Source organism: Lathyrus oleraceus, chromosome 5 (genome assembly GCF_024323335.1).
Source record: "Lathyrus oleraceus cultivar Zhongwan6 chromosome 5, CAAS_Psat_ZW6_1.0, whole genome shotgun sequence".
Classification (NCBI taxonomy): Eukaryota; Viridiplantae; Streptophyta; class Magnoliopsida; order Fabales; family Fabaceae; genus Lathyrus; species Lathyrus oleraceus.
In genome coordinates this window covers 523751173-523768289 of record NC_066583.1, presented here as the reverse complement: position 1 = coordinate 523768289, position 17117 = coordinate 523751173, and the positions used below count along the sequence as shown (strand labels likewise).

General features: G+C 38.1%; 1 non-coding gene across 1 annotated transcript; it reads left to right on the top strand.

Annotated features, from left to right (window-relative positions):
- Positions 1-1239: 1239 nt before the first annotated feature.
- LOC127089625 (small nucleolar RNA R71) lies at positions 1240-1346 on the top strand. The gene has a single exon (XR_007791196.1). It is a non-coding gene; the product is annotated as a small nucleolar RNA R71 (small nucleolar RNA).
- The last annotated feature ends 15771 nt before the right edge of the window (positions 1347-17117 follow it).

Sequence of the window (17117 nt, the reverse complement as noted above, 5' to 3'; positions counted from 1 at the left end):
TTTCCAGGATCTTTATCTTTCTTTGCTAATTTGTCCTCGGAAATAGCATTACATTCCAAAGGCTTCGGATCGTCAAGTCTATGTTTGTTGGTAAGGATGTCTTTGAGAAACTTTGCATAAGAAGGTATTTGGGTGATGGCTTCTGTGAAAGGGATTTCTACATGAACTTTTTCTATAACTTTAATAAATTTTTTATATTGTTTATTGATCTGGGTTTGTTTGAGTCTTTGCGGATATGGTATAGGTGGTTTAAATGGCGGGGGTGGTACGTAAGTTTTATCTTTAGGTTCTTCTCCTTTCTCTCGACCTTCCTGGTTTTCAGATTCCTCTGGTTCCTTTACTTCGTCCGGGGGTTTGGTACATTCCTTTGAAGTTTCGGGTTCACTCAATCTAGGGTTTGGTGGCTCATCATAAGTGTTCCCACTTTGTAGGGTAATGGCATTGGCTTGTCCTCTCGGATTTTGTTGAGGTTGTCCAGGGAATTGTCCTTCAGGTGTAGTCTGAGGGGCTTGGTTTAAAGCTACCTGAGAGATCTGGGTTTCAAGCATCTTGGTATGAGTAACTATTTGGTCAACCTTGGTTCCTAACTGAGTAATCAATTCGTTAACATGAATGTTTTGGTTCATGAACTCCTTGTTTTGTTGGGTTTGAGCGGTGATAAAATTTTCCATAATTTTCTCAAGGCTCGGCTTTGGTGGTACAGGTTGCATAGGTTGATTTGATCTTGGGGCTTGATAACTAGGTCTCGGAGGTGCATTATTTTGAATAGGGTTATTATTTTTATAGGAGAAGTTCGGGTGATTCCTCCATCCAGGGTTATAGGTATTCGAATATGGGTTCCCTTGGGTGTAGTTCACTTGCTCAAAGTGGGTTTCGTATAATAGACTGCATTCTGCGGATTAGTGTCCTTTGGTTCCACATATCTCACAATCCGACGAAATTGCGGCTACAGTATTCGGGTTTATACACATATGCTCGACCTTAATAGCTAATGCGTCCATTTTAGCTTGCATCATGTCTATAGAGCTTAGTTCATGCACTCCTCCTTGGGCTTCCTTCTTCTCAACTGTCGCTCGTTCGACTCCCCATGATTGATGGTTTTGAGCCATATCTTCGATGAGGGCACTAGCTTCAGGATAAGGTTTGTTCATCAAAGCACCGCCTGCGGCAGCGTCGATGGTCATCTTTGTGTTGTAATGAAGTCCATTATAGAAGGTTTGGATGATTAACCAATTTTCTAAGCCATGATATGGGCATGCTCGTAACAGCTCTTTATATCTCTCCCAAGCTTCGAACAGCGATTCTCCTTGGTTTTGGGTAAATCTAGTTATATGGTTTCGAAGAACGGCGGTTTTACTCGGGTCCAACAAGAAAAACTCTTCTAAGGTTATCCCAAGTCGTAATGGAATTGGGTGGAAGGGAATCTAACCATGATAGGGATTTATCTCTGAGGGAAAAAGGAAATAATCTTAAACGTATTGCCTCAGGAGAAGCTCCATTGGTTTTAAAAGTGTCTGCTAATTGAAGAAATATTTTTAAATGTTGGTTTGGGTTCTCAGTAGCGAGACCCGCGAATTGTCTCTGTTGCACTAGTTGTAACAGAGATGGTTTAAGCTCAAAATTATTAGCCGGGATGGTTGGGTTTACTATACTAGAACTAGGTTCTTCGTTTGATGGTTGAGAGAAGTCCTTAAGAGGTCTTTGGTTTTGATCTTCGGCCATAGCTCTCTTAATTCTATGAAAGAATAAACGTGCGCGAGTGTAACGTTCAGGTTCCGCCAGAGGGTATACTAAGCTTAAACTTCCGGTGCTACGAGTTCTTCGCATTGACCGGCGGGAAATAGCCTAAGTCTAAACGATATAACAACAGGAAAATGAAATTTGACGAAATTGGTCCCCGGCAACGGCGCCAAAAACTTGATGCGTGCTTTTCGCAAGTATACGAACGCGTCAGAGTAATATAAAAGATTATCGAATCCACAGAGACCAAGTGTCAATCTATCGTTATCTGTCGTTATGGTGTTTATCAAAGGCAATCGAAATAAGTGTTTTTGTAGTGTGCAATGAAAAGTAAAGTGTTGAAATAAAGATATAATTGATAAAGACGGGGTCGAATGTGATTCACGTAATCAAAGGATAATCCAAGTACTTGCTAATAGAGCTACTTATGGGCAGTATTTCCTACTTTGAAAAGAACTAATTTAACAGGAACTGTCGCTTTCCCGTATTCAGAACCGAGTTGTACTCCCTAATCAAACCCTCTTATTGTCACTTATAAAAAGGTGCGCATTGCGTTAGAGTAGTAAACCTATTTTTAAAAAATATAGTATCTTGACCAAGTTGAAGAGTATTACAACCTGGATTTCTTAACCAAAAGAGGTTCTCACGAACCAGACTCTAAACTTATAAACGCGTCCGAAAATAGTTTTAAAATCTCTTTTCTTCTTTATGTTAAAAACTCCTAATGAACTAGACAAAGCGCTTTCGCTGTTTTTGAAATAGTTAAAAACAATTAACCTTAAAAAGACGTTGGACGGCTTTTGATCTTACCCAACGGAATTGAAGTGCGGGAAAACTTAAGTTGAAGGTTAAAATAGCCCTTAAGTGTTTCTACGAACAATTGTACAGATTACTGGTTCAATTACGATCCTTACATTCTAACCTTATAAATTTAGCTAGACATGGTAAAGTAAACGTGCATTAAAGTAAATAAAAGTAGTGCGAGTGCGAGAAATAAATAAAGTAAAGGCGAGTACGAGAAAACAAATAAAAGTAAAAGCGAGTGCGAGAAATAAATAAAGTAAAGCGAGTGCGAGAAATAAATAAAGTAAAGCGAGTGCGAGAAATAAATAAAGTAAAGCGAGTGCAAGAAATAAATAAAGTAAAGCGAGTTCAAGAAATAAATAAAGTAAAGCGAGTGCGAGAAAATAAATAAGATAAAGACAAGTAATAAAAACCTGCTCCAATCGGAGGGTTGAATAAATTGCAATGCGGAAGTGAAAATGGCGGCAGGATTAACTTCCTTCCAAAGTGCTCCAAACTCGATTATAGACTCTATCACAGACTTGATTACACAATTGTGGTAACACTCCAATGCGAAGCGATTACCACTTTATAAAACTGAATATATGCCTAAGTGAAACAAAGTTGCTCTGAGTTTTCCTCTGCTCTATGTTTGGATGATTGTAAAAGTGAGTTTAAGTTTCTATTTATAAGCAAGTAAAAAGATGGAAATGACTCGGATGCCCTTCAACTTGAAAATGGAGGGAAACTGTTTTCCTCTTGTGGCGCCCGCCACAAGGCCATGGCGCCCGCCACAAGGCCAAAGTGAGGCGCCTTAGTGGATGTAGTGGAGAACGTGGGAGTTGAGGAAAGTTGAGCTTGGACACGTCATGGCTTGGTCTGTGGCGCCCGCCATTGGGTAGGCCATAAGCACAATATGCTGAATTTTAGGGTTTTTGGCTCTTTTTCACTCCTTTTCTCGATCGAGGCTCCGATTAAAGTAAAAACCTGAAAACAAAGGAAAACATACCAATAACACAACAAAATGATAATAAAACGACTAGAATGCATGTGAAATCGGAGTCGAAAATACGGTAAATTTGAGTGCTATCAATACACATCATATCATTCATCTCAACAATAAATTTCAAGGAACTAAGGACATATTTGCAAATATTTTTTAGACCATGGATTATGGACGAAGGAATAGTAAGAAGTACAATTTCATATGTACCGAGTTGAAAGAGCTAAGGAAGCTAGCATCCTTTGTAGTTGATCCCTTGGATTTAAAGTAATGTCATGGGAAACTTTTATTTGTGTTGCTACCGAGGTTGTGGAAGGACTCTTGAGTGTCTTGGTCCAGTTTTATAATCCTCTTTATGGGTGCTTCATTTTTCCCAATTATTAGCTCATGCCTATGTTGGAAGAGCATACCTATCTCTTGGGTATACATGTATCTAACAAGGTTCCCTTCAGTGGGTTATAGGAGATTCTGAGGTCTCAATTCATAATTGATGCTCTTCATTTGAAGAAGTCTGAGATCAGTGCTAATATGATGAAGAAATGAGGGGTTCAAGGGCTAACTTCTGAGTTTCTCGTTGGTAGAGCTACTATTTTTGCTCAAGTTGGTAGCATGGACGCTTTTGAAGCCATCTTTGTCTTGCTCATCTATGGTTTAGCATGTTCCCTAACATTGACAATTTTGTTGATGTTAACGCCATTAGAATATTCTTGATTAGGAATCTTGTTCCGACTTTGTTGGGTGACACATATTTCTCACTACATTTGAGGAATTCTAAGGGTGGTGGAACCGTTATGTGTTGCATCCCTCTTTTGTACAAGTGGTTTATTTCGCACTTGTCTCAGACACCAGTCTTCTTGGAGAACAAGCAATGTCTACGGTGGTATCAGAGGCTTATGTATCTCACTAATGATGATATTATTTGGCATGATTCTACATTAGATGGCTTGGAGATTATTGACAGTTATGGTGAATTCTCTAATGTGCCTCTCATTGGTACACAAGGAGGAATCAACTACAACCCTGCTTTGGCTCGTCATCAGCTTGGGTTCCCCTTGAAAGATAAACTTAATAATGTTAAGTTAGAGGGTTTGTTATATCAAGAGGGTAAAGATCCCCAAAATGTGAAGAGTAGAATGGTGCATGCTTGGAATAATATTCATAGGAAGGGAAGAGCGAGCTTGGTCCGTGCAATTGTGTAGCTTTGGAAGCTTCACTAGTTGGGTGAAGAAGAGAGCTTTAGAGCTTAAGATGTCGTACGCATGTGAAAGGCATATGTCTATGGTTGTGGTTGATCAATCAACTCTCCCTAACCAAGATGTAGAGGAGTTAGAAGAAGCACTCGCCAAGATGAAGCAAGAGAGGGAACTTTGGGAAGAATGGTTTCATGCTTTGAATTGCAAGCAGGTGGAGTTGCAACTTGAGTTGAAGGACAAGGATGCACTCATCGAGACTCTTAAAGAGCATGCAGTGAAGAGAGAGAGAGAGAGAGAGAGAGAGAGAGAGAGAGAGCCAGAGGATTTATTTTCCTCTAGTATTCCTCAGCCTTCTAGTGCTTAAAAGAAGATCGTCGATCAACTCGTCCTCAAGAAAGCTCGGATGAAGACCGCTTATGAGTCAGAGATCATACGCATTCGAAGGAAATACATGCTCTTGGCTACCTCATCTGATGCAGTTGCTAGGGATCCTTAGGATGATATTTTCCTTTTCTCTTGTATTTGTATTTGGGTTTCTTAAATTGTACTCAGTGTAATCCTTCCAAATTTTATGAATGAAAAAGAGATTTTTAGGGTCAAATCAAAATTGTTATTATTATTATTGAAATATTTGCAAATAGGGCTTTAAATGTTCCTTGAAAATTAAAATAAAATAAAAAACATTGCATTTCATGCATCATTTGCATAACAGGTTTCTTGCATTCCAGCCTTCGACTAGATGTCTTATTGTTCTTCCTCTTTGTGTCAGACAAGTTGGCTCATCAGTATGATACATGCACTAATCATCAACGAAGAATGGATCATTTGGAACAAGAGAACCGAGAGATCAAGGAAGAAATTATTAGACTCACCGCTTTAATAGAGTTTGTCGTCGCTGCTCAGAATCAACCAACGCCAACTCCTCAGCAAATGACTGTCATCTCTGAGATTGTTTCAACGTCAGTGTATACCTTCTAGCCAGTCTGCACCAGTTATGCCTTCCGGGTTCCCATGGGGTATGCCTCAGAACTTTACGATGAAGGTTATGCTCCAACTGTTGCTCATATGTCGGCATCTCGCATGGTCATGTCAACGCCTCCTTTTATTGTTAATATTTTTCCTCGTGTTGAGGAAACCGTTTATCATTCTGAGCCGTCTGAGGGCCCTGATGTATATGAGAAAATGGACAAAATGAAGGATCAATTTCTAGAGTTGATAAAGGAATTGAAGACCCTGAGGGGTAAATATTTGTTTGGTAAGAGTGTTGTTGAGTTGTGCTTGGTGCCCAACGTCAAAATCCCTGTCAAATTCAAGGTCCCCAACTTTTAGAAGTATAAGGGAAATACTTTTCCTTTGAGCCATCTTGTGAAGTAATCCCGCAAGATGTATACTCAGACAGATAATGATCAACTGCTCATCGATTACTTTCAAGACAGTCAAACCGGCTCCGCGCTAGGATGGTATATGGGTTTAGACAGTGCTAGTATCCGTACTTTCAACGACTTGTCAGAGGCCTTCGTCAAGAAATACAAGTACAATGTCTATATGGCTCCCAATCATGATCAGTTATAGTCAATGTCTCATAAGGATAAGGAGACGTTTAAGGAGTACGCACAGAGGTGGAGGGAGTTTGCTGCTCAGATTAGCCCACCATTAGAGGAAAAGGAGATGACTAAGATCTTCCTCAAAAATCTGAGTTCATTTTAATGTATAATTGTCAGTGCTCCCAATGACTTCACTGAAATGGTGAACATGGGGATGCGTTTAGAAAAAGGTGCCCGAGAGGGTCGTTTGTCTAAAGAAGAGACGTCTACGAGGAAGAAGTATGGAGGTAGTTTCTCAAACAAGAAGGAGACTGAGACTAATTCAGTATCTGTGGGGAGGAAAATGAGACCTCATGTGAGGAAGAATTCCAAATCTCTCCAGCATCATCAAGTATCCTCTGTCATTCCAGTATTTGCCAACAATTATGCTTTTCAATAAGTATCAGTTCAACATCATCAGCAATAGTAACGTACCCACAACAATCACAATTACAAAAACAATCAACATCAATTTTTTGAGAGGAAGAAAGTCAATTTTGATCCTATTCCAATGACTTATGTATAATTATATCCTTCTCTGGTTATGAAGAATTTGATTCAGCTGAAGAATGCTCCACATACACCTGAACCTCTGCCATGGTGGTACAAGCCCGATCTGCACTATGATTTTCATCAGGGGGCTCCCGGCCATGATATAGAAGTTTATTATCCATTGAAGTATGACGTTCATAATTTGATCAAGAGTGGTATGGCGTCCTTTGAGGACCGTGCACCAACTGTCAAAGCTAATCGGTTGCCCGCTCAAGGCAATGCTTCTGTGAACATGGTAGATGGTTATCCGGCTAATTATAGGGGTTTTGATGTTCGTCGTATTCGTTAGTCTTTGGTAGAGATACATAGAACTTTTTTACTGATCAGTGATTATTAGCATGACCATGATGGTTGTGTTTTCTGCAGTGTTAATCCTCGAGGATGTGTGAGTGTCAAGAGGGACATTCAAAAGTTGATGGATGAAGGGCGTAATCCAGAATCAATAGTCCAGAGATATGGGTAATGATGTGAATGTAAGTGTGCCAGTGTTTAAGACTCCTTAGTGAGTGGTAATCCAGTTTGGCAACAGCAAAACTGATAATAGATCGGTATCAACGTTGGTAATATGATTAGCGGGCCTAGTCTCATATGCATCCGATAAAGTTGTACCTTAAAAATATAATGCTACTATGATTGAGAATGGGAAATAGGTTTTTCGTCCTGCAACAAATTCATTAGTGAGAATTACAGATGTCATCAAAGTGACCCGTAGCGGTCATGTATTTGGCCCAGTATCTCCGAAGGTTATTGAGGATGTTATGGTCGGTAAGAAGGCGGATATTCCTTCAGTTGATCCTGTTAACGTTCCAACTTGTTAGTCTGGTGAATCCAGCGGGTTGAAGGTCAAGGATGACGATGATGAGGTTCTGCAGTTAATCAAGAAGAATGAGTTCAATATTGTGGAGCAACTACTCCAAAAGCCTTCCAGATCTTTGTATTATCCTTATTGATGAACTCTGAGGCGCATAGAGAGGCTTTGTAGAGAGTTCTTGAGCAAGCATGTGTGGGACATGATATTACATATGATCAGTTTGATCACATCGTCACCAATATCACTTCATGCAACAATTTAAGTTTTTGTGATGAAGAGCTTCCCAAGGAAGGCAGAAATCACAATTTGGCACTCCGTATATCCATGAATTGCAAAGAAGATGCTTTATCAAATGTTTTAGTAGATATTGGTTCGTCATTAAATGTGCTACCCAAAACTACAGCGGTGTGGTTGTGAAAGCGTTCGACGGTTCTCGTAAAACTGTCATTGGAGAAGTGGACCTCCCAGTTAAGATAAGTCCAAGTTATTTTCAAATTACTTTTCAAATAATGGATATTCACCCGGCCTATAGTTGTTTGTTTGGAAGGCTGTCGGTTCACGAGGCTGGTGTTGTCACGTCTACTCTACATCAGAAACTCAAATTTGTTAAGAATTGCAAGATGGTGATTGTGGGAGGAGACAAAGCGTTGTTGGTAAGCCATTTGTCGTCCTTCACCTATGTAGAAGCTGGAGAAGTTGTGGGAACTCTGTTCCAAGCTTTACTTGTTGCTAATGAGGTTCAGAAGACTGGGGCATTCTTGTCTTCTCTGAAAGATGCAAGAGAAGTTGTTCAGGCTGGTGGCACCGACAAGTGGGATCGTGTTGTAGAGGTAGTCGAGAACAAGAACATAGATGGTCTAGGATTTCAGAAAGGGTCGTCCAAGGCGATGTTAAGACAATGTAACAAGTTTTTCATAGTGGAGGATTCATTCATAAAGACGAACAACACTTAGCTGCAATCATTGAAGATGACGATGAAGACGAACACAACGCCAACTTTGTAACACATGGACAGACTTGCAACAATTGGGTTGTTGTTGATGTTCCTATTGTAGTCCTCCATTCAAAGTAGTATGTCTTATTGTTAAATAAAAATCATTCTCATATTCCTAAGGGAGAAGTATAGCGATAAATTCATGATCATCAAGCTATGGATAAGCAAGACATCAAATAACAAGAGTCGTCACCGTGCTTTTATTGTTTCCAAGGGAAAAGGGAAAAGTACGAACAAAACCCAAAAATAAGAAGTTTTCAAATAAAAACTAAAAAAATGCCAGAGATTACAGGTAAGGGGGTTGGTTACACAGAGGGAAGGTGTTAGCATCCAAAGTGTCCTAGGTACTCCTAGGGAGTCCTTTCTTGTGTGCATATGTATTTTGTACAAATGATGTTTGCAAGTAAGTAGAATGGGGGATGATAAAAGAATTCATTAATTATATTTTTGTGTTTGACAAGACCTTCGGACTTGTGCCTACGTACCAACATAAAAATGAGGGATCAAAACCTCGTAGTTCGTGATACAAATTTCAAAGTGGTTGCTTTGCTTTTAACAAAAATTAGGTTTGAAAGGCACAAAGGCCTAAAAAAAGGTTTGAATGAGTTAGTTCTTTTTGGATTTTGAAGTCTTTAAGTCAAGTATAGTTAAGTTTATTTACATGTTTATTTAAGAAAATAAGTTTAAAATGCAATGGCATAAGGCCAAAGTTTCTAGTTTGCAAAAATGGTCTAAGTTTAGAAGAAAAAAAAAGTACAAACAAAGAATTTTTTTTAAAAGGAGGGAGAGATTTTGAAATTAAAGAAGTGGAGAGGAGATGAAGAGACTAATCCTAAGCATAAATTTAAAATTTAAGAGTTGAAAAGATCTGACAAATTGGCTGCAATCCAAAAGACAAGAATGTCATATAGAAACCCAAATTCCCTTGGACATTAGAATCAAGCAACAAACAATGCACACAATATTAACTTGAAGAGAAAGGCATCAAATAAAGATAGCCACATACAAGCTTAGCAACTCTATGATCTTCTTCAAATTTGCCCATGTAGCAGATGAATTCCACAATGCCATAAGTCACAGGTCCAAAATAACAGCTTCACAATGATCATGTTGCAAATGAACTCAAATGGATCTTCAATGATGTATCATATGAAGTTTCAGATTACAAGCACTTGGTTACATGAAAGTTGGCATTGGCCAAATCCTTTGCATAGGGAGTGTTGCCTAAATTCTAAGTCCAATTGTCTCATATCAAACCAACAGTCCACACAAGATGTTTTTTATGGTTTTGGTTTTTATTATGTACATTAATGGTCAAAGACCACATAAACAAACACAATATACACAAGCAAAATATATCATAAAATATGGTATAAATGGACAAAGTGAAAGGACATTAACATAAACAATTAGAATGGTATGAATTTAAAAATACTAAAAATAATGCATTAAATTATATATGGTTTGTAAAATTCCTAAAACCTCATCAAAACACCAAAGAAATAGCCATGAGATTTATCATAGGCCAAACAAGGTCAAAGGACCTTGGAGAAAAAGTTTCAGAATTTGTAGAGCCTTAAAAGTATTTTTAAGCAATTAAAAATAATCACAAAATCAATTAAATCATGAAAAATATTAATAATGATCCAAAAAATAATTTTAATTCAAAATATGAAAGAGGATTTTATTTAAATTTTTTTGGTGAACTCTCATATTTTTTGGATCAATATTAAAATTAATATGAATTAATGAAAATCAAAGGAATAAAATGAAAATCAGAAAATACAAAAAAAACGTGGACCACTTGGATTAACCGTTGGATGTCCCTTTTCACAATCTCACAACCTCTTGGATTAACACTGCAGATAGCACAACCATCATGGTCATGCTCACAATTGCTCACCAAATAAATATCCTTGTGCATCGTCACCAAGGACCTTCGAATAAAACGGACATCAAACACTTTGAACTCCCCAGGGCAGCCATCTACCATGTTGACAAATGAATTTCCATGAGCGGGCAGTGGGTTAGCTTTCATGTTGGGTGCGCAGTCCTTAAAAGACACCATTCCACTTTTTACTAGCTCCTGGACTTCATATTTGAGAGGGTAGCAGTTTTTCAATGTCATGTCTGGGTGCTCCTTGATGAAAAGCACAACGGAGGTCAGGCTTGTACCACCATGGAAGTGGTTCAGGTATTTGCGGAGGATTTCTCGGTTGTAGCAGGTTCTTGAGAACCAATGATGGATAGAGCTCTGCATATGTCATAGGAATCGGGGCGAAAGAGACCTTCTTCCTCTCGAAAGTTTTTTGTGATGATTGTTGGTATTATTGTTGTTGTAGGTGTTTGTTCGTTGTCGTGGTTGTTGTTGTTGACGTTGTTGTTGAACTGGTACTGATTGACTAGTTGAAAAAACGGGAATTACTGAAGATACTTGATAATGATGTTGATGGGGTGGTTGACTTCTTCTGATCTGAGGCCTTCTCTGCCTCCCACTAGTTATTGCGTTGGCTTCATTGTCTTTCTTCTTATCGAAATTGCTGTCGTATCTCTTGCTGGATGATACCTCCTCCTTAGACAACCGTCCTTCTCGGACACCTTCTTCTAGCCTCATCCCCATGTTTACCATTTCGGTAAAGTCACTGGGGGCACTGGCGATCATCCTCTCATAATAAAGTGAGCTAAGGGTCTTCAGAAAAATCTTGGTCATCTCCTTTTCCTCTAAAGGAGAAGTAATTTGAGCAGCAAGCTCTCTCCACCTCTGTGCATATTCTTTAAATGTTTCCTTGTCCTTTTGAGACAGCGATCTCAACAGATCTCGGTCGGGAGCCATATCAACGTTGTACTTGTACTGCTTAACAAATGCTTCTCCCAAATCGTGGAAAGTATGGACACTCGCACTATCCAACCCCATATACCATCTTAGCACAACGTCAGTCAGATTATCTTAAAAGTAGTGGATTAACAGCTGATCATTGTCTGTTTGGGTAGACATCTTGCGGGCATACATCACCAAATGACTGAGCGGACATGTGTTCCCTTTGTAATTTTCAAAGTCAGGCACTTTGAACTTCACTGGAATCCTCACATTCGGCACTAGACTAATTCAGCAGCACTCTTCCTAAAAAGGTCCTTACCTCTCAACGTTTTCAACTTCTTGCGCAGCTCAAGAAATTGATCTTTCATTTCATCCATTTTCTCATATACGTCCGGGCCCTCAGATGTCTCGGAATGATAAATGGTGTCTTCCACATGAGGCAAGGTATGCACTACAGGCGGTGGCACAGACATGACCGGGCTAGATGCCGACATAGAAGCAAATATAGGTGCAAAACCTTCAGGCACGAAGTTTGGCGACATTCCCCACGGGAATCCGGTAGGCATAACAGGCACGAAATGAGTGGCAGTTGCGGGAACAGTAGAGGTAGCCACCTCTTAAATGACAGTCTTCTGAGGAGGAGGAGTTACAAATGTTGGAGAAGGCTGACTCTGCGCGGCTAGAACTGACTCCATCATGGCAGTCAGGTGGGCGATCTCTTCTTTCAGGTCTCTATTCTCTTGCTCAAGATGTTCTATGATTTTGGAGTGATTGGCGTGAGTATTGTATCCATGAGTCAGCTTGGCTGAAGCACATAAGAAACACCAATGAGACATCTGGCAAAAGAGAAACTTGTTTATGCAAATGATGCATGAAATGCAATGCTTGATTGTTTTTATTTTCAAGGAACTTACTATATTATTTGCAAATATATATATATATATATATATATATATATATATAAAACAATAATTGCAACAATTTGATATGACCAAAAATTCTCTTTTATTTATATAACTGGAAGGATTACACTGAGTACAATTTTAGAAACCAAATGAAAAATACAAGAGAAAAGGAGACTAGTCATCCTAAGTGTAGCGGTGTATTCGTCACTTTATGATTTATTGATTAAACCAAAAGCAAAGCATACAAAGAATCGAGTCGCCACCGCACTTTTATTTATCCTAAGGAATGGCTAAAAAGCGAACAAAAGCCTAAGAAGTTTTACACATAGAAAACTAATGAAAAGATCAGAGAATCTGGGTAAGGGGTAGATTACGCAATGGGAAGGTGTTAGGCACCCAAAACGTCCTAGGTACTCCTAGGGAGCCCTTTTCACACTTGTTGAATGAAATGTTATTTGTTATGAAATATTTATTGTGCAAACATGGATGGAAGGGATGAGAAAAGAATATACAATTTTTATTGTTTTTGTGTTTGAACGGATGAACCCGTTGCCTACGTACCTTTCCATGGAAGGTAAGGATCAAAACGCCGTAGTTCGGCTAAAAGATTTCCAAAATATGAGTGGGTTCATTTTAAAACAAAAGCCCTAAGGTCTTTCGTTATCCACGGGAGAAAACTCAACCTTATACAAACAACAAGTCCACCATGTGAGAAAAGCTTTGACTTGCTAGTGAGGGGTTAACCCTATAATAAGCAAGGAAGTCTTACAATTCAATCACTAAGGACAAAGAGGTGACATTAACATCAACCAACTAGGATAAATCAAACCTATGGCTAATGTATGAAAACTTGTCAAGGATGGACAAAGCCACAAAACAATTGAATGAGTTGGATTAACCAATTAGAATTTTTTCACAAAAGATGGTCAAAGTATGATTAGAATTCAATTCAAAAGAAGTGTTAAGAAAATGAAGTTTGAAAAGTCAAAGGCTTAAAGCCTAGGTTTCTAATTTGAAAAGAAGTGAAAATGTTTGCACAATATTTTTCAAGTTTGGTATAACATGCAAATGGAGGTTTAAGAAATAAAAGGTTGGAGGGTGAGGGAGTGTAAAACTTCTCAGATGTTCACCTCTTGAAATCATATGGAAGATGATTCAAGTGATTCCTTTGGAATAGGCAACAATGCAATAACAAATAAGCAAAACAAATGGATACCGGATGCCAATCAATGGACTTACACCAATCTCCTAAACAAACATGGATACCGGATACCAATCAATGGATTTACACCAATCTCCTAAAACAAAACAATGATACCAGATGCCAATCACTGGACTTATACTATTCTCACAAAGGAAAGAAAGAAAACCGGATACCGGATGCCAATCACTGGACTTATACCAATCTCCTACCATGTCACAGGAAACAAATGCCAAGAACTGGACTTATAATTGACTCCTCAATGGTCATAGGAAACAACTGCCAATAAATGGACTTACAGTTGACTCCTCCAAACAAAATGATCACACAGATATGAACAATGATTATGCAATTATGTACAATTAATGATGATAAATGCACGAAGGCAAACTCAAGCAAATATGCACAGATGAATCAAGCAATCAGACAAACAAGTCAATTAACACACACTATATACAAGCAATTAGGCTCAAGCAAGGTTAGACTTTTACAGTCAACTGGAGTAGGGTAATATGAGCTCTTAACCTTAACATTGAGAGTTAAGGTGAAGCAGATGAAATGGAGATGAGGGGTGTGCCTCATAGCTCTTATCCCTGGCCTGGGAGAGCTTTGAATAATAGAAGGTGTAGGAGTTCAGAAAGTAGGAACTCTTCTCCACAAGTAAATGACTCTATAGATCTTGGGTTAATATCCACAATGCATCAACATGTAATGTGAGCAAAGGGATGACACACTGAATAGCAGGAGATGGACTACGCATCTCTTTTATCTACCAATTGCCTTATCAAAGGACTTTTCCTGCTTAGCACAAAGATAAACAAACACAAGCATTGCCTCTTAAGGAGGACTTCAGACAGGTGCCTGACCACATAACAGGCCAGGTCTTCCAGACTACATGAAGAAGAGAGGTTATACCTAAGTGGTTAAGCAACCAAGCAAAAGCAAGTTCAAAATGAACTTAAGCAACTAATGTACCTGTGGAAATATCAAACAAATCAGTATACAACTCAGATAATCAAACACCATCAATATCAACAGTCAAACCCAATAAGCAAGGCATAAGCCACAAGTCCAACTCAAATGAGTTAACAACCCTACAAAACACACAATGTTAGTTAAAAGCAAATATCAAATGCTCTCAAGATGAGGCATCATCAATTGTGTAACTTGAATGTATAACCTGAAACAAAGCTTCAAACATGAGAGGCAAACCACTAGGTCAAAGCCTAGGGTCAAAGATGGAGAAAAAAATTTAAAACAGAAGCTGAAAATTAACATGAATCAACTTCAAACACATCTTAAGACAATCCAAAAGGTCTCACATCAATATCATATACCAAAAGTATTTCACAATCAAAACATGGCAAGGTATGCAAGTTGAAAGCACATTGTAACATCAAAATGAACAAATGCACATTAATTCCAAAATGATTCAAATAATCTTGAGAAAATTCATGGATAAACAGAACATACAACATGATCAACACACCAAAAATTAGGGCAATTGGACATGATTAGGCATGGTAATCAAATTGTATAAGGCAAGGCAATCCAAACAAGCTCAAATATGACACCAAATGACACATCAACTTAGCACAAGCCTAAAACAGAAATGAAACATGTTAAAAACCTCAAATCAAAGCCAAAACAATCTTCAACATGTCTAGAAACAATGTGTAAAGTTTCACATCCATTGGATAAACCACAAGCATTTCACAATTAAATGAAAATGAAGGCAATTCAAAGGTTCACAAATGACCATCCAGAAAGAAAAATCTCAATCAAATCAGAAATCAATCTAAAAATTCCAAGAAAAATCATGAACATTCACAACATTCACAAGAAGTATCATAAAAAAATCACATCAATTGGAATTCATTTGGCATGGCAAATCAATTAATCAAGTTAGACAAGCAAAGGTGTGACACAAATTGTCACACCTACATTCACATGATCATAAAACAGAAACCACAAATGATAAAAATGCAAACTCAACACCAAAATGTCAAGCAAGATGTCTAGTTTCAACATGTTAAATTTCATAGGCATTGGATTAAAACTCAGCATTTCACAAAAGATATGGCAAGCAAGGTACAAAAAGGCATACATGTTCACAAACCCTAGGCAAAATTAAAAACCAGCCATGCACAATTTATGAAAAAATAACCAAAAAATAATATACAGAAAATGTGACATAACACAAAAATCCTCATATTTTTTGGAGCCATTTTCAATTTAATATGAATTTTGGAAGGTGGAGAAAAATTAAAAAAATGCATGTGGATCATGTACATGATTATGGAGGGAAAAGAAATATCATGTGAAGCAATTTGAATTAATGCCATCAGCCAGAATCGAATGGAGGAACATTTCAAATAGCCAAGCGCACCAAGTGAAACGCAGCCGTTTTGGCTCAAACCCTAAGTGCATGTGCATGCATGCAAAACGAAATCCGCAGGAAACCACATGAACACGCATGTAAATTCGCAGGAAACGCTATGAAGGTCCTATGAAAATTCGCAGGAAAAACGCAGGAAACTATGAACACGATGAAGATCTTCAACATCCAATTTCCAGAAAAAAATCATCATGTCCAGAAATTAACATTGAGCATATCATTGTAAAGATCAAACATCATACATCAATAATCAACAACAATTTCGTCCAGGAAACAACATACATGCACAGATCGAATGAAACAAGAATCATCATCAAAAATTCAAACTAACATATCTCACTCAATTTGGCACGGATTTCAGTGATTCAAAGCCTAAAATACTCAACATTCAAAGATCTATCACATTATGGCAATGAAAATCAAGATTATGAGAATTGATTTGTAACCTCTTGTAGAAACAGAACTGGATTTAGATGGATCTATGCCTTTGCAATGCTCAAACTCTCCTCTAGAACACTTGTGAAGATGAATGGAAGGAGAATTGCAGCTCAGTTATGCACTATTCCACAGAATTTTTGATTTGCCATTGTTGCTTCCATGCTTCAAATGCTTCCACCTTGCACGAATTCCACTGATTCTATGGAGGATCCTGCTCAAGAACAACTCAACAACAAGAATTAAGCAAGAAATCGGATTGGAAATGAAGAAAATGGAAGAAAATTTTGAGAGAAAAGTTTTGTATTCTAGATCTAGATCTGAAAAATGAAGTGTTGTTGTTAGCAGAATTTTGTTAGGGTTTGCTATATATACTTCTTCTTAATCACTTCCCTAATCATGCTTAAGCAAAAGGCAAATGGATTAGTAAAATGAAGGTGTAAATGCAAATTAGCAAATGCACCTCTATGCATGAAAATGAATGGAACAGTGCACGAAAATGCCTTGGAATTCACTTGAAATGTTGTTTGGAAGCCAATGCAAGTGTTGGAATGTGAAAACAATGCACCAATTTTAAATTATAATTTTCCCTCCAAAATTTAGGTGAAATGCCAAATGATTATATGATGAGAATGCATGGCATGTGATACATGATTTGGATAGTAGAGGTCAAAATATGAATGTACAAAAAAGAACCACTC